At 39.3% G+C, this 26,581-nt stretch overlaps 1 pseudogene across 1 annotated transcript; it reads right to left on the minus strand.

Moving 5' to 3' along the window:
* Positions 1-23,746, minus strand: LOC309966954 (AN1-type zinc finger protein 6-like; annotated as a pseudogene). The gene is made up of 3 exons: positions 23,617-23,746; positions 752-972; positions 1-633 (listed from the first exon to the last, which is right to left on the minus strand). The product of its transcript is annotated as an AN1-type zinc finger protein 6-like (transcript).
* Between the last annotated feature and the right edge of the window lie 2,835 nt (positions 23,747-26,581).

Consider the following 26,581-nt stretch of genomic DNA (forward strand, 5'->3'; position numbering starts at 1 on the left):
TCAAATCTGGATCTTTTCACCAACAACTACTGGATTTTCTTTTCAGATTTTCTCAGCATCAGCTTTGTAATTGTAAGAGCAATTGTGTACATCTGAGTAACGGTGTACATCACAGTAAACATTTCCACACCGGCATTCAAACCCCGTAAGTCCCACTTTCTTCCTGCACATGAAACAGCGATTCTTTTTGTTTTGGTTTTTCAAGAGACTGACTTTGCTCTTCAGATGACTGCTGTGCGGTTTCTGATCCTGAAGCTTGCAGGTCTTCTTTTGCAGGTATTGCTTTGTTCACAGATGTGCTGTCCACTTGGGAAGATGCTACAGATTCTGATAGGAGTGACTGATCTGATACAGGGCTTGGCTGCATAGACGAAGATGTAGAGTCTAATGCCAGCTGAGCTTCTGGGACACTGCCATCTGTGCCCTGAACTGGTAAAGACTCAGACTACTGACAGAAGGTGCAGGTGGGCTTATTCTACCATTACTACTATTCTGTCTCTGAAGATGTTCTTTATAACACATTGAACACATGCCATTTGTACGAGGGTTTCCATAAAATCCACACCCAGTGGAACAAAGTATAGGCACTTGGCTGTGGTTAGTTTCTTGAGCTATGTTCCTCTGTTGCGCACTCTGAGGAAAGTATAGGGACTTTGGATTAGGGTTCCTACTGCACTGAGGATGCTTTGTAGTTCTTTCTCTGTATAGCAGTCCCCACTTCCCTATGTCAGGTTGTCTTTCCTGCTGTTGCTTGGGCTGGCGGCGGCTCTCTCCGCCTGACGCGCTGCCCGCTGCCGCCGGTCGCCGCTGGTGAATGAGGACAGGTGAGGCCACCGAACTCCTGCTCGCTCAGGCCCGGCCGCCACCTCCAGCCCCTCCGCCTGCTGTTTACTAAACTTTTCTGTTTAGTTGTTCGGCCTGTGCCACGACCGCGGGGGAGAGCTCCAGGAATGGCCGGCACCCGGCGCTGACCTGATTATTGGGTTTTAAATGCTCAATTATTCTTCAAGGGTTACTTGAAAATACACAGGATGACAGTATTAAACCTCAAAGGGTAGTTCATTAATTCTTCCAGAGTTTCAGATATTGGTCTTGGGACAAGATGTCTCGTCTCCAGGAGGTAACATGCAAGTTATAAAGCAAAGGAAAGGACTACAGAGTAATTTGAGGATGAGAACGATATTGTAGAATATATGCTCAAGTAGTTGTGAGAACTAAGGTAATGTTTATAGAGCTTTTAGCAAAATACTGGGCACATGTCAGGCACTCAGCCTCTGCTGGTTGCAATCCTTATTCTCTCAAAACAAGATCCAAATGGCAGATAGCTCAAAATGTTGCCACAGTCAAAGCCAGTAATACTATTCAGAGAATGTTATTCAGAAAGATGTTAAATCTCAGACTAAAAGCTTCACTGCTTCTGCCTTAATCAATAAGGCCTATTCATGACCTCATACTTGTTCCTCACGAATTATGGTAATTAAATTGAAAACTGGGTCCCTTGGCCTGGTAGAGCTCGTTTGGCTACAGAGAAGGTTCTAGATGTTAGACTGAAGAACATGAGGGGCTGAAGAGTTTTTAGAGAGGCTTGGGAGAGGGGAATGTGTTGAGCAAAAGGAAATCATGGGACTGTCATACAGAGTGAAGTAAGTCAGAAAGAGAAAAACAAATACCGTATGCTAACACATATATATGGAATCAAAAAAGAAAAAAAGGTGCTGAAGAACCTAGGGGCAGGACAGGAATAAAGACGCAGATGTAGAGAATGGACTTGAGGACACGGGGAGGGGGAAGGGTAAGCTGGGACGAAGTGAGAGAGTGGCATGCACATATATACACTACCAAATGTAAAACAGATAGCTAGTGGGAAGCAGCCGCATAGCACAGGGAGATCGGCTCGGTGCTTTGTGACCACCTAGAGGGGTGGGAGGGAGGGAGATGCAAGAGGAAGGGGATATGGGGATATATGTGTATGTATAGCTGATTGCTGTAAAGCAGAAACTAACACAACACTGTAAAGCAATTATACTCCAGTAAAGAAGAAAAGAAAAACGGAAATCATGGGAAGAGTGTCCAGAAGCCGCATTTTGAGAACGGTACTTAGTTTAGTGTTCTTACCTAGAGCGGGTTACCTTCATCTGCCAGGACCACTGCCCGTGAGTGACAAAGTCCTGCTGGCCCTGGAAGTGCCAAAGGAGATTTCTCTGCTACCATGTGAAAAAAAAAAGCTTTCTTACTTGCGAAATTAAGCACGTTTGTCTAAATTTGCAACACCTGACTAGGCCCTTTCTGTAGAAAGAAAGCCATTCTCTCCCTGGGTTTTTCCGCTTCTATAAGAGGAGATGCTAAGGAACGCAGAATGGGGGGCAAAAAATTCTAGTTGCCTCCTGCTGTAACTCGGGAGGTTCATTATGTAGTAATGAAATGATCTCAAAGAGAGAGAAAACGATAAATCTAGGCCAAGATTTCAGTTTAAAGGAAAGGCAAGGGGTAGAGTAAGCGCTAGGTATATTTTCCAATGTAATGCTAATTGAAAACATTTCGCTTGTGTTCAGGGACATTCACCTTTCACTGAAAGGTCGTTCAATACCTTCAAAGAGAGTTTTCTTTAAAACGGCACGTACCCATACTTCTAGCCAGAGACTTAAGTTCTTTGGATAGCTTTCAGCTGACAGCCTGTGTTGTTGAAAAGGCAGCTAGTGGCTACAGGTGTTGTGAAGGTAGATGAGCCCCAGCTGCCCAGGAGAGAAGTGGGGACGCGGAATGCTCCTAGGCAACCGGAAGGGACTTGGCAGCAGACGGTGGTTTGCCTGGGGGAAGAGCTTCCAGATCTAAGCAACAAGCCGGTGGAAGGAAATGATGCAAGCTGTGAGCTGAGCATCCAGGCTTGGTAGGTACACTTAAATTGTATTTTAGAAGGGATGGTAGAGGAGGATTTGGGGAAAGATGACGTTGGTGTGCTTTGGAATCAGATAGCCTGTAATGCCTGAATCTGCCTCTCACTTGCTTGGGGCTTTTGAGCAAAGTGCCTGAGCGCTCTAAATCCCTTTCCTCACCCATAAAACGGAGGTGGGATATGCCTGCCTCTAGTGCGTGATAAATAAATGAAATAATACACAGAATGGGGTTATTGCTCTACGTGAGGAAGGAAGCCCTCACGGCTCCGAACTTAGAATCAGTTTCAGCTTTTCTCCCATCTCCAATATTGCAGGAATGAGAAGGCTAGCGCTAATTTTTCTTAATACTTGAAATTTCATTCTGTTTATCATTTTCTTTAACCGCATGTGTAGACTTGCTTATTGTTCAAGGTGAAAACTGACACAGAAAACGCCATATTGAAAGGGCTTAAAAGGGAGGTCAAAAAGAGAAAGCCAGGCTTCCCTGGTGGCGCAGTGGTTGAGAGCCCGCCTGCCGATGCAGGGGACACGGGTTTGTGCCCCCGGTCTGGGAGGATCCCACGTGCCGCGGAGCGGCTGGGTCCGGGAGGATCCCACGTGCCGCGGAGCGGCTGGGTCCGTGAGCCATGGCCGCTGGGCCTGCGCGTCCGGAGCCTGTGCTCCGCAACGGGAGAGGCCACAAGAGAGAGAGGCCCGCGTACCGCAAAAAGATAAATAAATAAATAAAAAGAAAAATCCTTCTTTCCTTTACTGGTTCAGAACAATTTCCCCAAATGGTCATATGTAAAGAATTTTAGGTTTCTGCATCCTTAAGTGTTCGATTTCAATTATTTTCCTTAAAACTAAATGGTATTTTTAAGAGAAAAAAAATTGCATCAAAAATATTGTTTTCTCCTCTTCTCAGATAGCATATTCCCATCTGAGTGTTTCAGTTGTTTTAAAGCCTTTCTGTACAGATAATGGAAAAACTTGACTCTTAGATACCTTCACATTTTTATGAGTAAAACATGCATGACATCCTGGAATACCTTCGGGCTCATTCTTATTTATGACATGTTTTTGAGAATTTGAGTAAGACTCTAACATGAAAACAGAGTTTAATCATGATGTTGTGATTTTTAAGGCGCAAAGTACCTTAATTAAACATACTGATCTGGATTTTCTTTTTTTCTTGGACAAATGTGAGATCACTTGTCACTTAATAAAAGAGGAGTCACTTTTCCAACAGCAGAAAAATCCCAGGAAGCTTTTCAGCCACTCAACTTGAGATAGAAAACCTTTGAGTGCTTTTCTATCAGCATCTACTACAGATTCTTTTCTTGGCTCTTCCTTGAAAATCCTGTGTTTCCTAGGCTGAAATAGACCCTGTGCACAGCTGTTTGTGATTTATAGATGATCTTGGTGTTGAGAGCTACCAGCAAGTCCCACAATTTTCTGTATTAGGACATCAGAGGTTACTCTCTAGATACTGCTGCCAATGCAGAGCATGGAGTATACATGGAAATAACTTATCCTGAGAATTATCTTTAAGTAAAGCTTCATAGAAGGCGGAGGAGTTTGTTTTCAGGTCTTCTTTCTGTATTAGAGGTTTTTAAACCAAAGTATCAGAATTGGGTTCCTGCCCAGCTGTCTTGAATCAGAGTCTTTGAGGCTAAGTCAAGGAATCCACAGATTTTTGTCTAATGAGCTGATTAAAATGAACCATCAGGTGTGGTATCCAACGTTCTAAAGTAGGAATGAGTAAAAAATATCTGAGGCAAGACAAAAACATTTCTTAATAAGACGATGTGTAAAGTAAAATCAGACATCATGATTAAGATCTATGAAAGAATGAGTCTGATTAAAGCACAGCCTTTTGGCCTTAAGAATTTATAAACTGTGAGATTTACATCAAAATGCTTTCTTAGTAGTATAGGAAGGATATTCACTGTTGTCTGTGAAAGAAAAACAAATGTTAACCACAATTTAAATGTCCACAGAAGGAGACAAATTAAATACGATATGATAAATAGATGCTGTGGATTAGCATGCAGCACTTAAAAAGAAATCTGCGAGTAAAAAATATGCAAGACAGGTTGTTGCTTCATAACCTCCTCAGGAGCTTCCTGGGTGTAAAAGAAAACAGCCTCCCCGCTCCCGACCCCCAGTAAGCAGAGGGCAAGAGAGACCAAAGAAAGCAGACCCTTCCGGATTGCTAGGTGGCAGGTTTAATAAGCAAGAGAGCTTACTTAGAAGAAGCTTTGTCTTGTGTGGCTGCAAGACGAGTAGATCTCCGTACTCACCAGCCAAAGGTGAAATGTTTATATAGAGCCCCTAACTGGGTTTAGTAACATACCCAGTCCCATTTCAAGGCTGTTTCCTTGGTGCAGTTTCTAGGAGCAAGGAATGCAAGCTGAACACACATCCCAAGACAGTGGAGGTGGGATGGGAAGCCTCCAATGGCCTGGGTCCAGCCTGTAGTTCAACTGGCGGTCGAGTCTTCTTGATGACCTCCTCCCACACAGGTTTTTGGGTGTTACAGGCAAATATAAGATGAAAAAATGAATGGTTCTAATTATGTGAAAATTTAAATGATATTTTTCATTGTTATACGTTCATGTATAAAACCATAGGTCTGGAAGAGAAGGCACTAAATCAGTAATAGTGGTTACTTACGGAATGAAGTGGCAGTATTGAGATTAGGAGTTGTGCTCAAAGATTTATTTAGCCTTATCCATGCTATTTCTGTTAACATATTCACCTTAAATAAAATACGTATTGCATACTTTATAATTTGCTTAGGTATATATAAAAAACAAAGTGGCGTAACTCTGTTGTAAAGTTACGGCAAACAAGCAAACCTCATGGGGTATAACTATAAAGCATCTTATTTTTGTCTTATCACCTTGTTTTTTCCACTTTTATTGAGATATAATTGATGTATAGTACTGTGTAAGTTTAAGGTGTACAGCATAACGGTTTGACTTACATATATCATGAAATGATGCCTGCACGTTTTGTTAACATTCATTATCTCATATAGATAAAAAACATAAAAAATATTTTTGTCTTACAGCGAGAACTCAGGATTTTCTCTCTTAACAACATTCATATACATCAAATGGCGTTGTTAACTGTTGCCATCATGTTGTATATTCCAACTCAGGAAGGCAGGCTGGACGGCTTGTCCTTCATATAGTTCTGTATGGGAAACGTGTTACCGAACTAAACTTGGGTCCATCTGCCCTCATGTGGTAAAGCTAATCTACTAACACAGGGCTGTGGTGGAGGAAAGTGCAGCGTTGATTACAGGTGCCATACAAGGAGTCCAGGCAGCTCATGCTCTAAAAACCCAAAAGCCGCAGCAGATTTCAGGGAAGCATTTTTAAAGGCAAAATGAGGGAGGGAAGTCACAGGTTATGTGGTCCGCTCTGCACAAGTCTCTGATTGGTTGATGGTGAGGTAACAAGGGTGGTGTCACAGGGGTTAACATTATCAATCCTCAGGCTCCACTCTGGGGGCTGTGTGCTCATGGTCATCAAGCAGTTAACTTCTTCCATTTGGTGGGGGCATTGGCATCTGAAAAACAACTCAGGGACTCTGCATCAGATACAGTTATCTGTGTACTTCAGGGAGGAGCTAAAGATTCTGTGGTTGACATATGGCTGATTTACTATTTAAATTCTTACCAGTTCTCCTGGCCCAACTGCTGTTTTTGTCACTACATGTTCACACCCTTTCAATCATTAATTCTTTTTTTTTTAATAATTTTAACATCTTTATTGGAGTATAATTGCTTTACAATGATGTGTTAGTTTCTGCTTTATAACAAAGTGAATCAGCTATACATATACATATATCCCCATATCTCCTCCCTCTTGCATCTCCCTCCCACACTCCCTATCCCACCCCTCTAGGTGGTCACAAAGCACCGAGCTGACCTCCCTGTGCTATGCGGCTGCTTCCCACTAGCTATCTGTTTTACATTTGGTAGTGTATACATGTCCACGCCACTCTCTTCGTCCCAGCTTACCCTTCCTACTCCCCGTGTCCTCAAGTCCATTCTCTACCTCTGCGTCTTTATTCCTGTCCTGACCCTAGGTTCTTCAGAACCTTTTTTTTTTTTTTTTTTAGATTCCATATATATGTGTTAGCATACGGTATTTGTTTTTCTCTTTCTGACTTACTTCACACTGTATGACAGACTCTAGGTCCATCCACCTCACTACAAATAACTCAATCTCATTTCTTTTTATGACTGAGTAATATTCCATTGTATATATTGCCACATCTTCTTTATCCATTCATCAGTTGATGGACACTTAGGTTGCTTCCATGTCCTAGCTATTGTAAATAGAGCTGCAATGAACATTGTGGTACATGCTTCTTTTTGAATTACGGTTTTCTCAGGGTATATGCCCGGTAGTGGGATTGCTGGGTTGTATGGTAGTTCTATTTTTAGTTTTTTAAGGAACCTCCATACTGTTCTCCATAGTGGCTGTATCAATTTACATTCCCACCAACAGTGCAAGAGTATTCCCTTTTCTCCACACTCTCCAGCATTTATTGTTTGTAGATTTTTTGATGATGGCCATTCTGACTGGTGTGAAGTGATACCTCATTGTAGTTTTGATTTGCATTTCTCTAATGATTAGTGATGTTGACCATCCTTTCATGTGTTTGTTGGCGATCTGTATATCTTCTTTGGAGAAATGTCTGTTTAGGCCTTTTGCCCATTTTTGGACTGGGTTTTTTGTTTTTTTGATATTGAGCTGCTTGTAAATTTTGGAGACTAATCCTTTGTCAGTTGCTTCATTTGCAAATATTTTCTCCCATTCTGATGCTTGTCTTTTGGTCTTGTTTATGGTTTCCTTTGCTGTGTAAAAGCTTTTAAGTTTCATTAAGTCCCATTTGTTTATTTTTGTTTTCATTTCCATTTCTCTAGGAGGTGGGTCAAAAAGGATCTTGCTGTGATTTATGTCATAGAGTGTTCTGCTTATGTTTTCCTCTAAGAGTTTTATAGTGTCTGGCCTTACATTTAAGTCTTTAATCCATTTTGAGTTTATTTTTGTGTATGGTGTTAGGGAGTGTTCTAATTTCATTCTTTTACATGTAGCTGTCCAGTTTTCCCAGCACCACTTATTGAAGAGGCTGTCTTTTCTCCATTGTATATTCTTGCTTCCTTTATCAAAAATAAGGTGACCATATGTGCGTGCATTTATCTCTGGGCTTTCTATCCTGTTCCATTGATCTATATTTCTGTTTTTGTGCCAGTACCATACTGTCTTGATTACTGTAGATTTGTAGTATAGTCTGAAGTCTGGGAGCCTGATTCCTCTAGCTCCATTTTTCTTTCTCAAGATTGCTTTTTAGTCATTAATTCTTCAGCCATGCTTTTGTGACTCAGGGGGCCTAGGAGACTACAGCTTTTCTACAAATAAGAGGCAAGCAGAGGACATAGTGGGAGGGCTCTGTCCTGGGAAGGCACCATAGGGTCCTACTCAGTCACACACATATCAATCCAGTGTGTCCTCAAAATACAGATGACACACAAAGTGATCTCCTTGAAGCCTCTCAAACTGAAATAAAGAGGAAGAAATCATTCTCTTACCAATTCAGGGAAATGAGTGTTTGTGATAATAAGACCCAAAAAGCCTCAACAAAAATCTTTTAATAACTTTGTATAGAGTGTATTCTATATAAATATTGCGTTATTACGTATACCTGAAACTTATGTTGTAAGTCTTCTATACTTCAGTAAAATTAAGTAATTAATTTTAAAAATCTTTCTCTGTTTCCTCACCCATAAATTTCTTATGCCTTTTTAGCATGAGTCAGGGGTTTGACTCATAAAACCTGTTTTGCCCCATGCTGGGCTTTTTAAATTATTAATTTAATTTTTTTTTTTTTTTTTTTTTTTGCGGTACATGGGCCTCTCACTGTTGTGGCCTCTCCCGTTGCGGAGCACAGGCTCTGGACGCGCAGGCTCAGTGGCCATGGCTCACGGGCCTAGCCGCTCCGTGGCATGTGACTGGGGCACAATCCTTTGTCCCCTGCATCGACAGGCGGACTCTCAACCACTGTGCCACCAGGGAAGCCCCCTAATTTTTTTTTTTGAAGTACAGTTTGCAAGTCTCACTTGGGGGTTGAGCTCCACACTCAAAAATGTGGACTCTGGTGTCCTCAGGCCTCATCTCAGATTTCTGTTTCAGATTCAGTTACCATAGTGTTGTCTTCTCAGGGGTGGCCTGAGCGTGTTTTCTTTTATGGGCCCATAGGCATGGCGGTGGGTGAAATAACGCTAATCCATGCAAGAGTCTTAAGGGACAAAATATCAGTACTTCGTTCTCCCCAGTCCTTAGAGCCAGCAAGTTGGACTTCAAATGTAGGTTTTCTTCATTGATTCACATAGACAAATGCTTGAGGATATAAGTGGAAAGTTTACCTTTTCTAATCTTAATCATTCTTGGAGCCAAATAAAACAGGACAAGGATGGGCTCAGAATTTGAATAATACAATAAAGCACAGGACTAATTTGCATATGTAGGTGAAGGACGGGGGCTACGAATGGAGGAGTTACTTAGGGAGGGATTGGGTGATTAATCAGAAGTGGTCAAAGGAGTTTCTGAAATGCTTGCTTGGGAGGACACCCTGAAGTCAAATTAAGGTTACTAGCTAGAGCCTGAGGGAAAGCTGTATTTCGTAAAATCTTGGTGTTGTATATATATCTTTCTGTTTCATTTTTCTTTTTTCTAAAGAATATATATAAAATATAATATAATTGTGTAATATGTATGGTGTATATAGATCATGTATACATTATAAAATAGGCATATTCTTTATATTCCTTAACTTTTTAAAAAATATTTATTTATTTGGTTGTTCTGGGTTTTAGTTGTGACAGGCAGGCTCCTTAGTTGTGGCTCCAGGGTTCCTTAGTTTCAGCTTGCCACCTCCTTAGTTGCAGCACATGGGCTCCTTAGTTGCGGCAGGTGGGCTCCTTAGTTGTGGCATGCATGTGGGATCTAGTTCACTGACCAGGGATCAAACCTGGGCCCCCTGCATTGGGAGCTCAATGTCCCATCCACTGAGCCACCGGGGAAGCCCCTATATTCCTTAACTTTTTAAACTTTAATCTCTAAAAATCTGGAATAATGTAAAACAAGCATACTTGGAAAAGAAAAGAGAATATTGAAAACTGAACATAGAAATTATAATGAAATTTAAACAAAGTTTTTAACTATGGGAATGTATAATAATTAGTGTTATATGAATGTCAAAGCAGAGAAATGTATTTGACTATAGGGTAAGAAAGGAAATAAACTGTAAAAGTCTTAAATAAAAATAAATATTCCAGGAATGGAAATGCTTTTGTCAGGTATCTGTGTTTACAATAATGTGTTTATACTCCTAGCAATGTTAATTTGAATAGACGCTTTAAATTTGAGTTGTCAGTGTAAAAATGTCACTTGGTTTACGAGACAATCGACTGTCAAATACATTGCATAGATATGCTGGATGTTTTATAGCTTTGTCGTCTAGACACTAATTTTATCCTTAAGAATTATTGGAAATCAAATTTAGATAGTTTTCCTGAAAAGGGTAAACTTGTCTATTTATTGTGAGAACAGAAAAGTTGAAACCATCTGTCAGGCAGTGGCTCTTAGGAATTAACTTCAGACAATCAAAGATGAAGTTTTGCATGAGAGCATGCATTAATCTGACAGCTTCATGTCTAAAATAAATAACAATATGACATGATTTGGTGGAGTGGGATAGGTTTGTAAATAGTCAAACATTAAGAAACTAAATTTTCTTGTTTTATGGTCATATGGGTTTTTCTGTTTCCTTCTGAAAACTTTTTTCAGTTATGTATCTGTATACTAAGATGTGTATAATTAATTATTTATTTGATGAATTGTGCTTTCAGTGTTTCCCTACTGTCTCATAAAACATCTGACACTGATTGGTTTTGCACTGTTTCGTTTACTCAGAAGTTAGGTATATAGTTAACTCTTGAAAAGTGTTCTATAAATACCATCTATTAAAGAAGTTATCACAGCATATTTTTATCATTGGTTTGCTGGTCTCTCCACTCAAAAGACAGTAACTGAGTCTAGGGCAGGGAATGTGTTTTATCTGTCTTTGTATCTCTGGCATAGAGGCATTCTGCTTGGTAATTGGTAGACAATCAGTAAATCAAATAATTAATGAAATAAATTAATAAATGAGAATTCTGGAGCCTTCTCTCCCATCTTGCAGTCAGATGTAATCCTCTCATTCCTGTTGCTTCCTATGCCAGTCTCTAATAACTGACGCTTCTGCATGAATCATGGGAAAAGACACGAAATGTCTTTTCTCTTAATTAAGTGAACATTCCACAGTCTCTCCATTCTCCAGCAAGAGACAGAAGTGAAACCAAGATTCATAAATGATTAAGCACAGCAGTAAAATTTGCAGTGTTTTTTTTTTTCTGTAAGCCTAGCAGACGACTTGCTGAAATATTCTTATTTCTATGGCCTGTTGAGATAAGAGATTCAAGATTTCCTAATCTGCAAAATGAGAATAATGGTCATAGCATCTCAATAAAGTTGTTGAAATGATTAACATAGAATACACATAAAACATGGTGCATAGTCTGGTATTGTTAGGAGTGCACTGAATATCGATAGCTGTCATTTACTGAGACCTACATTTTGATAGAGGAGTGCTTCAGATCAGGCTCCTGTTGAATGTGGGGACAGAAAGTCAGTAACGTAAACAAAATCATTCTGTTCTTAAGCTGTGTTGTGCTTTTTCAGCATAAACAAAGAAAGGGTTTTTGAAATTTTATTACTATAATATTTCCCTCCCTTGTCTCTACATTTAATCTCCATTTATAATTACGACATTTTCAAGAAATCCCTAATAAGGACTTGAGGCTTTAATTATAAAACATCTAGTGTTGTGTGCATGTGCTTTACATATATTGTCATTATTTTATCCTTGGATCTGCAGAACTTTCATCTGTAATGTGTGTCTCATTCAGTAATTAATGTCTGATTATCTATTGTAAACAAAAAATCAATCAGTCTAAGAAATGGAAAATTTTATTTGAGCAAAATTTGAGGATTATAACCCCAGAAGAGCATCTCAGAAAGCTCTGAGAACTGTTCCACCAGTTAGAAATCAAGGCACAGTTATGTAAGATTTTTTGAGGTAGAGGGCTGTACATCAAATGATGTATTATTGACAGTTTACATAATCCAGATCTAAGTGTCAACCTGGTGGGTCACATGACCCCTTACAAGATCAAGAAGGAATGTTATCTCTTTAAGGAGTTGTCTTGATGCTGGAAGAACATTGTTCTTTATGGGTGACAGGGTATTCCTGCTGATGGGAGAGGTTTGGTTGATGCATAATGCAGATACGCAGTGCACAGTAAGGGGGAGAGAGGAGGCCAAAGAACAGAGAAGAATTTATGTTTAAATTTTTCTTGTCTTGCCATAAAATAGAAATGTTATTTCACACTATTCTGAGTGGGCCTTCATCCTAGGCACTGGGATATAGCAGTTAGCAAGAAAAGCAATAGGGTCCATAAAATAGAAATGTTATTTCACACTATTCTGAGTGGGCCTTCATCCTAGGCACTGGGATATAGCAGTTAGCAAGAAAAGCAATAGGGTCCATAAAATAGAAATGTTATTTCACACTATCTGAGTGGGCCTTCATCCTAGGCACTGGGAGATAGCAGTTAGCAAGAAAAGCAATAGGGTCCATAAAATAGAAATGTTATTTCACACTATTCTGAGTGGGCCTTCATCCTAGGCACTGGGATATAGCAGTTAGCAAGAAAAGTAATACTTCTGTTCTCATTGAGCCTGCATTTTGTAAGCCGTAATAGGCATTAGACAAGTGATCAAAAAATGAACTGAATAGCTACAGACTGTGAAGAAAATAAAGTGAGAGAACTTATAATGGCACTGGTAGGAAAGGGGGCCTTACAGAATGAGAAGTTCGGGGAAGGAGGAGATTTCAGCCAAGAGCTAAAGGATGAGCGTTTTCTCTCCGTAAAAGGAGTTCAGACTGTTTTCGAACCCAAGTTTATGTGCCCGGTTACAGTGCGGCCAAAGAAAGCAAAATGTCGGAGTTTGAAGGGAAATGGTTTATTGCAAAGGCCAAGCAAGATGAAAGGGCAGCTCATGCTCAAAAAGGCCAAACTTCCCTATGGTTTGGGGGGAAAAGTTTTTATGGGCAAAATTTAGGGGGAGGACTGCAGGGCATGTGACCTTCCTGACTCGGTGGTGGGGAGGTAACAGGGTGGTGTTCCAGGAATCTAGTCATCAGCCTTCTGGTTCCACGCAGTCTAGGGTCCAGTGATTTTGCTCAGCCTGAAGTTACCAAGCTCCACCTGGGTGGGGCGGGGGCCTTAATTCCTATAGAAGAGCTCATAGATCTGTACCAGATTATGTGTATCCCTTGAGGAGGAGCGAGGACCCTGCTTTATCACTGCATTATTATTTCTTGACTGCTTCTCCTTTGCTTCCGTATTCCCTCCTTTCCCGAATTTGTGTCTGAATCTGCCCTTTGGCACTCAGGGGTGGTTTAGGAGCCTGAAGTGTTTTTCCTACAGATAAGAAACAGGGGACATGGAGACGCTTTTGTACCCAGGAGGACCCCACAGTACCCTGCTTGGTTTCAATCCCCCATTTTCTTTTATACCTCTCAATCTGGAGGGGAAAAGGTGTTGGACAAGAAAGGGAATAATGTTTGGGATAGACAGGTTTATCATAAACTGGGCAGAGGCAGTCGGTTTTAGGGGGACTTGGTTTCACAAATATTATCTTTCCAAACAGAAATCATTAAGTCAAAGGCTTTGAGGCAAGAACAGAGTCTGGAGAAGAGAAAATGGTATCAGATGAAGTGGAAAACATCTTGTTGACTTCTAGGTCATGATAAGAAAGTTGGATTTCATAGGCAGTAAAATGGGAAGCAATTTAATGTGTAAGCAGAAGAGTGGCATGATCTAAATAGTTGTTTAAAAAAATCAAACTGGCCACTGTGCATTAAATGGATTACAGTGGGGAGGCCAGTTTGGAAGTTAGTGTGATTGTGACAATGAGAACGTCTGGTGCGTGGGCTGGAGTAGCAAAAGGAACGGTGATTGAGAAGAATGGGAACACTTGTGAGATTCTGGGGGCAAGATCAATATTAGTAGTAGTGGATTCAATAGGGGAGGATATGGGAAACTAGAAATAAAGGATGACTTCTTACTTCTTGTTTTTGTTTTGCTTTTGCTTGATCACCCGAAGTAAAACTCATAGGCCGTCTCATTTTAGATCTTTAAAACAGTCTCTGCAGGAGAATACATGAGGATATTTTTCTTTTAATGTGTACTGGGTCCTCGCATTTATACCACATGTTATAAATGTTGTTTTCTCTTTAGGTAGATTGTAGATCATTGTCAACAAAAATCAAGAAATCCGTCCTACCCTTATGCCAAGTTCATACTTTTGGTCTGAAGTTTATTTTTATCAAATTAACACACCTGCAAAGCTTAACTTTGTAAATCGAGTTTATTTTGAAAGGTAGTGTTGAATTATTTTCCAAATAAAGCAGCTTAAAAAAATTCAGATGTGGTCCTGTATGCACAGTGCTCTGAGTATGGTAGGATTTTCTTTTTTTAGCATACTAATGTTTATTTGGAGATGTATAAAAAATATGCAGTCCTACAAAACTTTAAAGATTTTTCAGATCCCTGCTAAGTTTTTTTTAGACCCTTTTTTTCTAGAAAACAATAGGTTCGATCAAATTTATCCTAATATTTCAATAACTAAGATACCACTCAGAAATATTTTAGACATTTGAAATCACAGAATGAGTAAAATGGGAGGAAGAGCTTTATATGCCTAAGACTGTCTCCGTCTATAGGGGAGTTGGTTCTCCAATTTTTAGCAAAAAGTCTACACTGGCAAATTGTTGAACCATCATTAATATAAAAAATTTGGTCAATCCTTGACATCTTTAATGCATACTTGATAAGAAATACATCCATAACGTTGATATTTTAGCAATAGTTTTATCTGATGGTGTATAGAAAGGAGGCCAAGATTATATTGTACTACATTCAGTTTTAACTTTACTGAATACCACAAAATTTCCCCAGCCAGCATTACAATAGAAGTAGCTTGTTGCCCTTTTACTTCTGTATAACACAATATCAAAAACATTTTATCTGCCAATATGTGATTCTGGTGACCTTTGACATTTTTGAGCATATATTCTCATGCATCATTAGAGGTTTCATGCCAAACCAATAACACACTTCTCTGTTGTTTTCAAATGCCTCCTATATCATAAGGTTAATGATCAATAAAATGCACTGACATGGTTCTTTTTGCTGCCATACCTCATTATTTCTCTTTTCACTCAATCTCCACATGCTTTTAATAGTTGCTGAGTAGCTTTTGTTTTTTCATTTAATGAAGAGTAACTTAATGTACCATTTTCTCTTTATAAAATAACAGTCTCTCTGATGGGATTCTATCCGTGGGGACCAGTTGTATTCAAGATGCCTTTCATTTGACCTAGGACAGTGTTTAACTCATCATTTGACAGTTGTGTGCCTTTAAAAATTAAAAGTCTGTGTGAGATCTCCAATTTGTATGAGTTTGCACGAGGTTATAGAATTCACGTAAACGCTGTCTGGCTTAGGGGACTAGGAACTAGCGTTGGATCCTAAAAAGTGATCTAAAACAAGCCTCAGCGAACAGGACCATTAGGTGAAATCTGGCCCACAGCTTGTTTTTGTAAATAAAGTTTTACTGGAACACATCCATTCCTGTGCGTTTACTTATTGCCTTTGGAGGCTTTCATACTACAATGGCAGAGTTGAGAAGTTGCAGCAAAGACCACGTGGCCCTCAAAGTTGAAAATATCATCTGGCCCTTTACAGAAAAAAAAGATTGCTGATTCCTGATCTAAATAAAATTAAGCCTGTTTCTTTTGGAAGCTACGCAAACCAGAAGGTTAAGTTTTGATTTCAAACCTGAAGATAACATCACACATATTACAAATAGGGATTCACTTGGCCAAATTCTTCCTTTTTTATTTTTACCATACACTAGGAAGGTTTTCAGAAATTATGGTAGGTCATTTAAACAGTAGCTTCAGGTGTTTCTGAAGTTAATAACTAAGGGCTTTCCAAAATCTGAGCACATAAAATAAATCTTATATAATATTTAAAATGTATATAACTTGGTGTTTTTGAGGATACATCCTGTACTTCGAGTTTATTAATATTTACAATCATAGATCTCTTAATTGTTGAAATATAACTAGTGTCTATCTCTTTTTTTAAAAAAAGAAAGCAACGTTTATTTGAATTTTAACTCATTTGCTCAACAGAATTTGACCACCTTTTGTAAGCTAGGTGCCACTCTAGGTGCTGGGAAACACATCCAGTGAACAAAGCAAAAAAAAAAAAAAAATCCTGCCTTTGTGGAGTTTACACTCTTGCGAGATTTTATGACAGGAAGTACAATGATTAAGCCTAATACTGCTTTTGTTCTTTTAAAATCCCGAGACTTGGCTACATCAGAGTATTTTTTTCTTGGTGTTCTAGTAAAAGAGCATTGTGTTGATTAGAGAAATACCTTGATCCCAAATAATGGATCCACCTTTGTTTAAGATATTGATATTTAACCTTTATTCATCTCAGACACTTGAAGGATCTTTTGAGAGCAGTGGTCCTTTCCCCAGGAGGGAACAATCCATTTAGTCCTTTAAATCATAATTTTACACATAATTTCCAAAAGCACAAGGACCGTCTCTAGTCCATCCACAGAGCTAAAAGCTATTAACCTAGACCAGCTATTAGATAAGTTAATAGGATTAAGGATAATGTGCTATTAGATATTTATAGAACTATTTTAAATATACAAATCTATTATACATTTTATTCATTCAGTGATTGATTTACTCCACACGTTTTACTAAATACTAATGCTCTTAGGTGCCAGACACTGTGCCAGGCAACACTATTATTCTCAAAACATTTTTTTTATATGATTGGTTTTATGACACAACCTGTATGTTAAGTAATCAATGGAGCATCGTGACTGAACCAACTTTTTTTTTTTTTTTTTTTGGCTGCGTTTGGTCTTTGTTGCTGCACTCAGGCTTTCTCTAGTTGTGGCGAGCAGGGGCTACTACTGTTCCTTGCGGTGTGTGGGCTTCTCATTGCGGTGGCTTCTCTTGTTGTGGAGCACAGGCTCTAGGCATGCGGGCTTCAGTAGTTGTGGCTTGCGGGCTCTAGAGCGCAGGCTCAGTAGCTGTGGCTCACGGGCTTAGGTGCTCTGTGGCATGTGGGATCTTCCCGGACCAGGGCTCGAACCTGTGTCCCCTGCGTTGGCAGGTGGATTCTTAGCCACTGCGCCACCAGGGAAGTCCCTGAGCCAAATTTTATGTAAAGTTTACAAGCAAACATTTGTGCATTTACTAAGCATCACCCCTTCTAGTTTCTATCAGGACTTAACTAAACAAGAGGAAATTTGCTTCTTATATTTATCAGGACTGAAACAAGAGGATTTGGCTATGTAATTGTTAGAAACCTATATTTCATACAAAATAAGTAGAAATAAAAATAAACTGTGGGGTTACTTTTGTTGCATTCCAATGTGTGTCCTTTGTGGAGTGCAAGATTATACATAAGACGAAAAGAAGCAGCTTCATTCACTGAATTCCAAAAGACAAGTCGTTGAACCCCTTGTATGTCTGTCAAGTATCTGTAATAATTTGAAACAGCGTATTAAATATTGCATATTTTAATTAACATAGTTTAATTTTTCCAAGTGGCATTGGTAAGTTTTAATGTAATAAGCATTACCAACTTTAGATCAGGTCTTGTGAGAGCAGGTGACACCAGAATTATAAGTAGAGAGTTGTCTGCTATGAAATTATGCATTGATTTAAAATCAACACACTCAAGGATCTTATGGTTACAAATGAGATTTTAGTCCCAGAACAGCCTCTTTGTGACTTAATCTTTACGTACATGTATTATTCTTATCCATGATTAAGTACTATAGGAAATACAAAACTTTCCTTTTGAGGTTACTAACTTCTTGCAACTGTAGTCCAGAGAGATTGTCACTTACCAAGTGATACAGTTTTTTAGTATAGAAACTAGCATAGAATGCAAGTCTCCGTGTGAGCCTGTCAATAAACCATTATCGCTTAAAATATAGAAAGAAAATTATTGAGCTTCAATAAAAAGAAGATCCATTAACAAGGGGAAGATTAAGATATGTTAAATTTCTTCTTTAAATTTAGTTATGAGATAATCCATGTCATCTATAATAGTTTTTCCCCAGATGAATTTTAGCAAGGCATATCATTGAACTCTAAAGTTTAAATAACTGAATGGATAATGAAAAACTTACCCTATGGTTCCATTTCTAGTAATATATTAGCAGATAAGGATCTAGCACCAATCTTTCTTCTGAAAACACTAAACAAAATGGAAAAGAAAAGAGATGCATATGTAGTCTAACAAGAAAGTAAAGAAATTCGGGCTTCCCTGGTGGCGCAGTGGTTGAGAGTCCGCCTGCCGATGCAGGGGACATGGGTTCGTGCCCTGGTCCGCAAAGATCCCACCTGCCGCGGAGCGGCTGGGCCCGTGAGCCATGGCCGCTGAGCCTGCGCGTCCGGAGCCTGTGCTCCGCAACGGGAGAGGCCACAACAGTGAGAGGCCCGCGTACCGGAAAAAAAAAAAAAAAAAGAAAGAAAGTAAAGAATTTAGAGCAATAGCTAAATGAAGGCAAGAGCCTGAGAATAATTGGAACACTGCAGCCCGCTTTCACCTTGAGGGCACGTGGGAATCTCAGTTTTACCGACTACCATTTCTTGGTATTTCACAGGACTGGGGAAGGTGCTACTGTGGAAGAAAAAAAAAAAAAATCCTAAGGCTGCGCCAAAGTGAGAAAACCAAAGCAGGGATCCTCTTTTCTTATAGCTGGAACTCAAAAGTGCTATACTCTCCATCTAAAGGTGAATTAGAAGGAACTGTGAATTCACATGAAAATAGGGAAATTGCCTATAACCAGAAGCTGATATTTGAACAAGTCTGCGACATAAGTTCATACTATGTGGTCAGTCCCAAAACACTTCAAGCCAGAAATTTGGCTATGTGTTTCTCATGTAGGAGTACATTTAAGACCTGTGGCAGGACCAGATGACAGAATCCTCCCAGGAGGTACCCACCTGCGTCTCAGGGCTCAAAGAAGTTTCGTACGTAAGTTTACAAACAAAATAAGCAGAAAGCAGTTAAAAATCGATACACACATAGGAAATAAGGCACCAGGAGTGAAAGCCGGTAGAAGTAAGAGAAACAACAATTAAACTCACCTTTCTTATAAAGTGTGTCAGTTTTCATCTTGGGATAAAAGTCATAACTCATTACCTTAGAAAACGCTTGATTATCTTATAGCCATAAACATTTCTTCACTATTTTTTCCTTAGAATATGCAATGCTACTGTATACTGATAAGGTAGTATTTATTGTAACATACTTATGGAAGGTTGGGAATGGTGCCACATCAGAGAGGCTACCATTCCTGGGAGACTACTATTCTTTCTTGTTAGGGAAGAAGTAAAAAGGCTAAAAACATGGGCTCAAAATCAGACTGAGATCTTTTACCCTGTAATACGTTTGCTCAAGGTCCCAACTAGCAGTGTATTTAAATTTGAACCTTTGCGCTGTTCAGTTGCAAAATAGTCTCACAGCATCCATATTCCCAATACCCATAATGAGTTGCCGTGAGAATTGAGACAAAACGTGTAAACGTTGTATCCCAGTTCAGCATATTAATTCGTTGGTTCTTGTTAGCTGTATCACCTGTTCCTCCTTTTCCTGGGCCACTCCCATGAGACAGAGTAACTTGCTCTCCTGTACCCTACAGAGGAGAAGGATCGCCTGTTCCCACCTTTATCAGGTTTAAGGCTCCTCAGTTGCCAGGTGGGTGAATTGGGCCTTTAATCCATGCCTTTGGGTCTGTGTTACATAATTACTCACTAGGTCTCAGGACAATCTGAGGACTCATCTGAGACTCACCTGTCAGCTAGCAGTATGGTTTCACTGACTCGAGGAATCAGATATCAGAGCTTTTCAAGTGCTTCCTCGTGACCCTCTCATAAAAGGGATTCAGTGGCACCTGCTTAGTGTCTGTGGCATTTTGGTTTCTGCATTCTCTGACAATGAGAACCCCGCTTTCATGGCCTTTGAGGTATTTACGTATTTGTTCACTCTGTGTGTGTAACCGAGGTAGAATTGCCACCATCTCCACCTGCTAAAACCCCACCACCTCTCCTTTCCCTGTCCACGTCCCTGTGCCTTGTACCGAGCACTGTGCCCCCAAACACCACCTCACTGCCTTCGCCCCCTGTGCAGATGCCTTCGTCGCCCAGAATAGGCCCAGCCAAGCCGCTTTCCCATGTGGATGACAACTTCACTCTGCTCGGGTTCAGACACCCCTGTGATAGACCATCTTCCACATGGATGCCATCTGAACCCCTCCTGGGCTGTAACTCCCCACACTAGGTAGCCCTCCCTACCCTGCTAGGACTCCGACACACTAGGCCAGGCTTCCTCCTCCAGCCCATCCCAGACTTGCTCATGAAGACCCCACCTTACCTCTGATATCTGATCTCTGGTCACCCTTGCACCTCCCGTCCCCTGAACCCCTCCTGGACACTTAACCTTGCTCACTTCCGTCTAATGACTTTAGGCCCGAATTGTCTGAGGAGGGAATACCATGCTAAATTTAGTCATAAGGAAAGTTAGGCTTATCAGCTCCTCTTGGGAACAAAATAAAAGGGCCTTGGTATCTTGAATTCTAGATAATATTCTACTTGCTTAAGTCTCCCAAGTATTGTCCAAGTGTTGAAGTCTCCTTTGTCTCTGAGGATGTTAGTATAAGACAGAATTTACAAAAGTGAATACAAGATAATACACAGAGTTCATTTCCACAAATACATGTATATACCGCTCTCAAAGAATCCCAGATTTTTGAAAATTAATTTACATTTCCATGATGTATACAATTTCTTATTAGAAAGAACTGCAAGATAGAATTACAAGGTTGACTTAACAGGAACTGATATTTGAGATTTGCTAGCGGATTTATCTGAGAAATGGTTTATCTCCTAACACTTTTCACTTTGTCAAACACCCTAAGATCTAAAGATTATGTGAATAATAAACACCTTGCTCACCATGTCCCTAGAATAAGCTTTTGAAGATGAAGCTCTTTAGAACTTAACTGGACAGTATTCTCCTGGGTGCTATAAGGAAGGACTTTTAAGACATTTCAATATGCTTGTTTTGGGACATAAAGATCATGACTGAGTGAAGGAGGGTGACTCCCAAGAAGAAGCTGAAATCACTGTGTGTCAGGTAAAATGAACAATGCCCTTTAGGCATATTTCTGGTGTTTTACATAATACAGAAAAAGTCAAACCATTCTTAACATGTCCTCCTAAGGTAAGAAGCAAATATAAGTAAAAATACTGTCTTCTCCCTCTCCCAACTTCTTCTGAGAACAACATTTTAAACTCAGCTATATTTCTATGAAATTTTCATTTGTAGCTAAGGCTGTTCAGTCCAGATATAGGAACTGTCAATATCCAGGAGTTTAGTGAATTACACACTTCATCTCCTGGGTAGAAGAGAAACCATTTGCAAACCCTGTTCATTACATTACGTAATTCCACATGAAATACCTAGAATAATTCTCTTTTTATTACTCAGAGCTCATTAAGGAAGACAGGTGCATTAAAACAATACGCATACAGTGAGTGGTATGGTTTTCACCTTAAAATAAGTAGACACCTACTTGAAGCCTTTTATACCATTGCTTTGGCATCCCCATTGGCTCACAAATATAAGTTAGGCTCTTCATCAGTTTCACTCACGTACAAAAAAACCCCAAAAAAACTCTATTTGAATATTTCCTGACTTTTTTTGGAAACATAATTCCAGTGCTTTAATGTAAGTTTTCAGCAGCTTTGCTGTATTTTATTTTGGCTCAAAAGAAGGAGATGGAGATTTTCCACATTCTCATATAAATATGATATCATAAGAAACAGTCCATAGGATTTATTAGAACTGCATAGGTGATACCTTTTCTAAATAATTTACAGTTGAAACATGAACTGAATATCTGGGAGAACTGATCATTTTTAAAGACATTGCACTGCAAGTAGACAAGTGGCTATAATTCTCAGTAGTTGCATTTAGTCTGAGAAGATGATTCTGTCTTTGGAGACTCAGCTACATATGTCTTGAAACGCCAAAGATCATGCCTGAAAGCTTTTTTGAGGGTGGTCTTTCAGATATTGGTAGTTAATTCAAATCTTTAATTTCATTGAGACCTATGATGCCATGAATATTGCGAAATCTTACACAGATAAGAGTAATTCAGAAAATATCACGTTTTGTTGTCAAGAGCTCAGGTTGGAGATCACGTACCCTAAGATTCAAGTCTTAGAAATGCTACTTAGCAGCTGGATGACACTTGGGCTTTTGACTTGAGCATAAACTAACCTTCAACTTGTTTGACTGTAATTAACAAACAGTATATTTATATGTTTATACTATAAAAGTAATATATGTATCTACTTATAGACACAGGTAGATAAATATAGCCTGGACATAAACATAGATATAGATACATAAATATAGATATATCTTTCCTCTTAAAAGTGGTTAAGTTGTAATGCACTGTAAAGAATTTACCATAATGGGTAGAAAATATAAAGCAATTTCTCAAAGTGTAGGTCTTATAAGTGATGAGGCAGAAGGCAGCGTGAGTTTGCCCAATCAGGGGTTAAAATAGAAGGAAAATGATCCTCTGTGTTAAAGAAACATGTTTTACTAATGATGGCCAATTTAGCAATTTATATTAAGATACTCTTTTTCAAATGTGACTTTGGTATGAAGCTGTACTGTCCTTCAGTGGAGGGAGAGAATATCTCCCAGGCTGGCACGGGGGAAAGCAAGGTGTATATACAAGTTGAAAAGCTGTAATGATTTTCTTTGTATAGTATGGATACCTTTTGGTTCCGAGGTAATATTCTGAGAATTTTGCTTATTGCTTCACGCTAAAAGGAAAGGTAGATTTCATAGATAGAACTCACTGGCTCTGATGATGACATCTGAGCACATTGGTGCAGGAATTGTTACAGAGCTGATTGTTGCTAGAATCAACACTATTTATCATAGGGTTTAATCCCATGGAAATCATTAACTAGGGTGCCAAGCAATTAGAGTGAAAAAGTAAAATATATAAAGAAGTGTCCAGAGAAAGACAGGGCTACTGTTTGTTTTGATTATTGATCCCTTTGAGCTTAACCTCCTCATCCAGCCTCCAGTCAGTCATCTGAGCAGAGCCAAATGGAAATCCTTCATGTTTATTTCTTTTGGTTTCAAGATGTAAACCAAGTCAACCATACAGTCAAATTTGCTATTATGTGGACACTCATGGATTGGAACCGGAAAACCATTAAAAAAATAAAGAAAGCAGTTCCTAGGCTAGCTCAAAGTCCTCCTCTGGGGATTCATGATCTCTTTGGTTCTGCCTCCCAGGCCTCTGAAACCAAAGCCTAAACTCTCCCCTATGCCGTACTGCTTCTACAGATGTTAATGACCAACGTGATTAAGTTTAATTTTTCTGAACGCCAGACTTCAATAGTGAGATCCACATACCTGTGCTCTCTCCTTGTGCATGCTGGTAGGCACCGAGAAAAGCTGAAGGTGAACTCTTGATCTCCCCAGTCTCTGAACGTGGAGGAAGAGCCACCACCACTCCTATCCTTATAACACCCTCTACTTCCATCCCACGTATTCGCTTCACCACCAAATAATCTTGATTATTTTATTTTCCGAATGTATATCAAATCTGTCTGTGTTTTTCCACGTTCACTACCATTATTTTATGTCAAGCCACCATCATGTCTGGCATGAAGTATTAATAACTACAAGGGTTGCTTGTTTCCCCCTGTTTTTCTTCTCCAATCTGGTCTCCACACTGTGGCCCAAGAGATCTCTTTAAAAATGGAATCTGCTCATGACACATCTAATGTGTAAGTCTTCAGATGTTTTCTGTTGTTCTTAAATTTTCAACAAGGTCACGAATACTGTAACCTCTTCGTCCTTCCCCCACTTCGCCCACCCTGGCCACGCAGCACCTTCTTTCTCTGCTACACAAAGTAGTTTCCCAAGTTAAGGCCTTCTCATGCTCTTCTTCTTGCCATATGATTCCCCAGTTCAAATCTGACCCACTCATATCTCCACTCCTGGAAGCCTGTAATTTCCCTCATATTACATGTGTCATGAGGGCAGGAGTTACATTTTGTTCATCTGTAGCCCTGGTACCCAGCCTAGTACCTGGTACAGGTGCTTAATGATTTGAGTGAAGGAGAGAGAAAGAAAAGATGATAGATATTTTTAGACCATTTACTTCAAATTTAGGGAGCTTTTTATGAGGGACACGATTTGTTTCTCAAAGGACCAAATGGAGAAAAGCGAGTAAATTTAAACTGGAGTAATTTACACATGAAGAATTTAGCCAACAGAGACAGGAGGAAAATCTGTCGAAGATTTGACTAAGACATTCCCCTGGATATCTGTATTAGTGCTGCTTTAGAACATCTTGAAACCCAATGATTGTATAAAAACATATGGTGATGATAAATTCTTATGCATTCATTATTATGTCATATAGTTATGTACGAGACAACTTTCAAATTATTGTTGACATTTTCATCTCGTTGAATCGTTGAGATGGCCGTGTCCCAAATCTAAGAGTCCTCATCTGCTGTCAACACTGCAGCTCTCTAAAGGTACAGAGAATGCCCTGGAATTAGGTGCACTCCTATTAATGGTGGAGTTTCCCTCTTAGATTCCTTTCTGATCTTTGACACAGTTGGACAAGTCTGGATGATTTGAGAGCCTCAAGAATTCACAGAAACTTGGAATAATTTTTCCGTGGTAAAAAGCCACCATTACTGGAATGAGCATAAACAAACTTGTCAACTCTTTTCTTTAATCAAAAAGAATCCTTAGTATGTCTCCCATTTCCCCTCCTCTCTCCTGATAAGGTGGGGTGTGACTGGACAAAGAAGTTCTGGTTCCTAATGTGTTTTGCTTTCTGCAACCAAAGGCGATGATCAATTGGAAAGGTTTGGGAGGTCCCCTACTAGGCCAGTTATTAACGTCTCATTGCTAAGTTCATGGGTGGGTCGAAAGGAATAGTGTGCATAGCGAAGGGAAGGATTTACTTGTTTCAATGAAGTGACTACCTGTACAAAAGTGTTTTTATATTTTGACAACCAGTATAGATAGTGTTACCAGCAAAGTATCCCTTCTGACCCAGGCTATCCCTAGTAATTATTTGATATAAAAAATTGTATTGGTAAAACTACTGATATATGTTTGGGAAATTTTAGCTGAAATAATTTTTTTTTCCTAGTGATAAATGGATAGTATCCTTTAGCTCAAGGATTCTCAAAGCATCACCTTGGAACTCTTGGAATGTGTTAGAAATGCAAATTTTCCTTTTCCAACTCTGACAAACTTGGGCGGGGCCCAGCAATTTGTGTGTGTGTTTTTTTTTAAAACATCTTTATTGGGGTATAATTGCTTTACAATGGTGTGTTAGTTTCTGCTTTATAACAAAGTGAATCAGTTATACATATACATATGTTCCCATATCTCTTCCCTCTTGTGTCTCCCTCCCTCCCACCCTTCCTCTGGATGAGTTAAAACACCCTCAGGGTTTGAGAATCACTGGGTTAGGTCGTTAACACAGTCCACACTGTCAGAATATGGTCGTCTCTAGCCATTTTAAGCAGCTTGGTTGAGGACCTATGTTAATGCAGACAGGTGTTTGTGAGATGCCCAGCTTCTGGGCAATGAGAGTGCTCAGTCACTAGCTAAGAGACTTATTCTTGAGCATCTATCTCTCGGCAGGCAATTCAAATGCAGGTCTCCAGAAAATTACAAATTACTATATGTCATAGACATTCATAGTTACTGCCAGTTGTCAAAATCATAAAATTTAAACCTGTGAATGTCTGTGGTCTACTGTATTGACTGTAAAAGTGTTAAATTTAGAATGGTGAAAGTGGATTTTTAAAGGTGTAATGATTAATGGGATCTGGGATTACATTCATATTGAATTTTTTTAAGTAGGTAAAATGGTACTGCTGTATTTAAAGGCACTTTAGAAATCAGATGATTATTCTACCTGGGAAGGACATATCTATTAAAGAAAAAAAAAAAAAACAGAACCTCAGGGGCATTATATTGCCCTGAAAAAGTGCTTACTTGAAAAATTATACTTAGAGGGTAAAGATTAGATTCCAAATCCTTTTCAAAGAAAGAAATATCATTTTTCAGGTCACTTTTGAATTCATTGAGAGTTCACTCATCTCCCTATTCAGTAAGGGGTCCACGAGTCAAACCACCACATGCAGCAGAGAAACGTTCAGAGTAGTTGGTGGTGATCTTTGCTCAAGCTCAAACTTTGTTTTGACATATTCTTATTTACATATTCATTTCTCTTCTTGAAAGCTATATTCTAATTATATTTCATCCACTCTTTAGTTTGTGCATAGAAGTTATAGTTTAGCAATAGAGATATAAAGTTCAAGGCTAGATATCCAAACCT

This window comes from Leucopleurus acutus (genome assembly GCF_964270905.1).
Source record: "Leucopleurus acutus genome assembly, chromosome: 10".
NCBI lineage: Eukaryota > Metazoa > Chordata > Mammalia > Artiodactyla > Delphinidae > Leucopleurus > Leucopleurus acutus.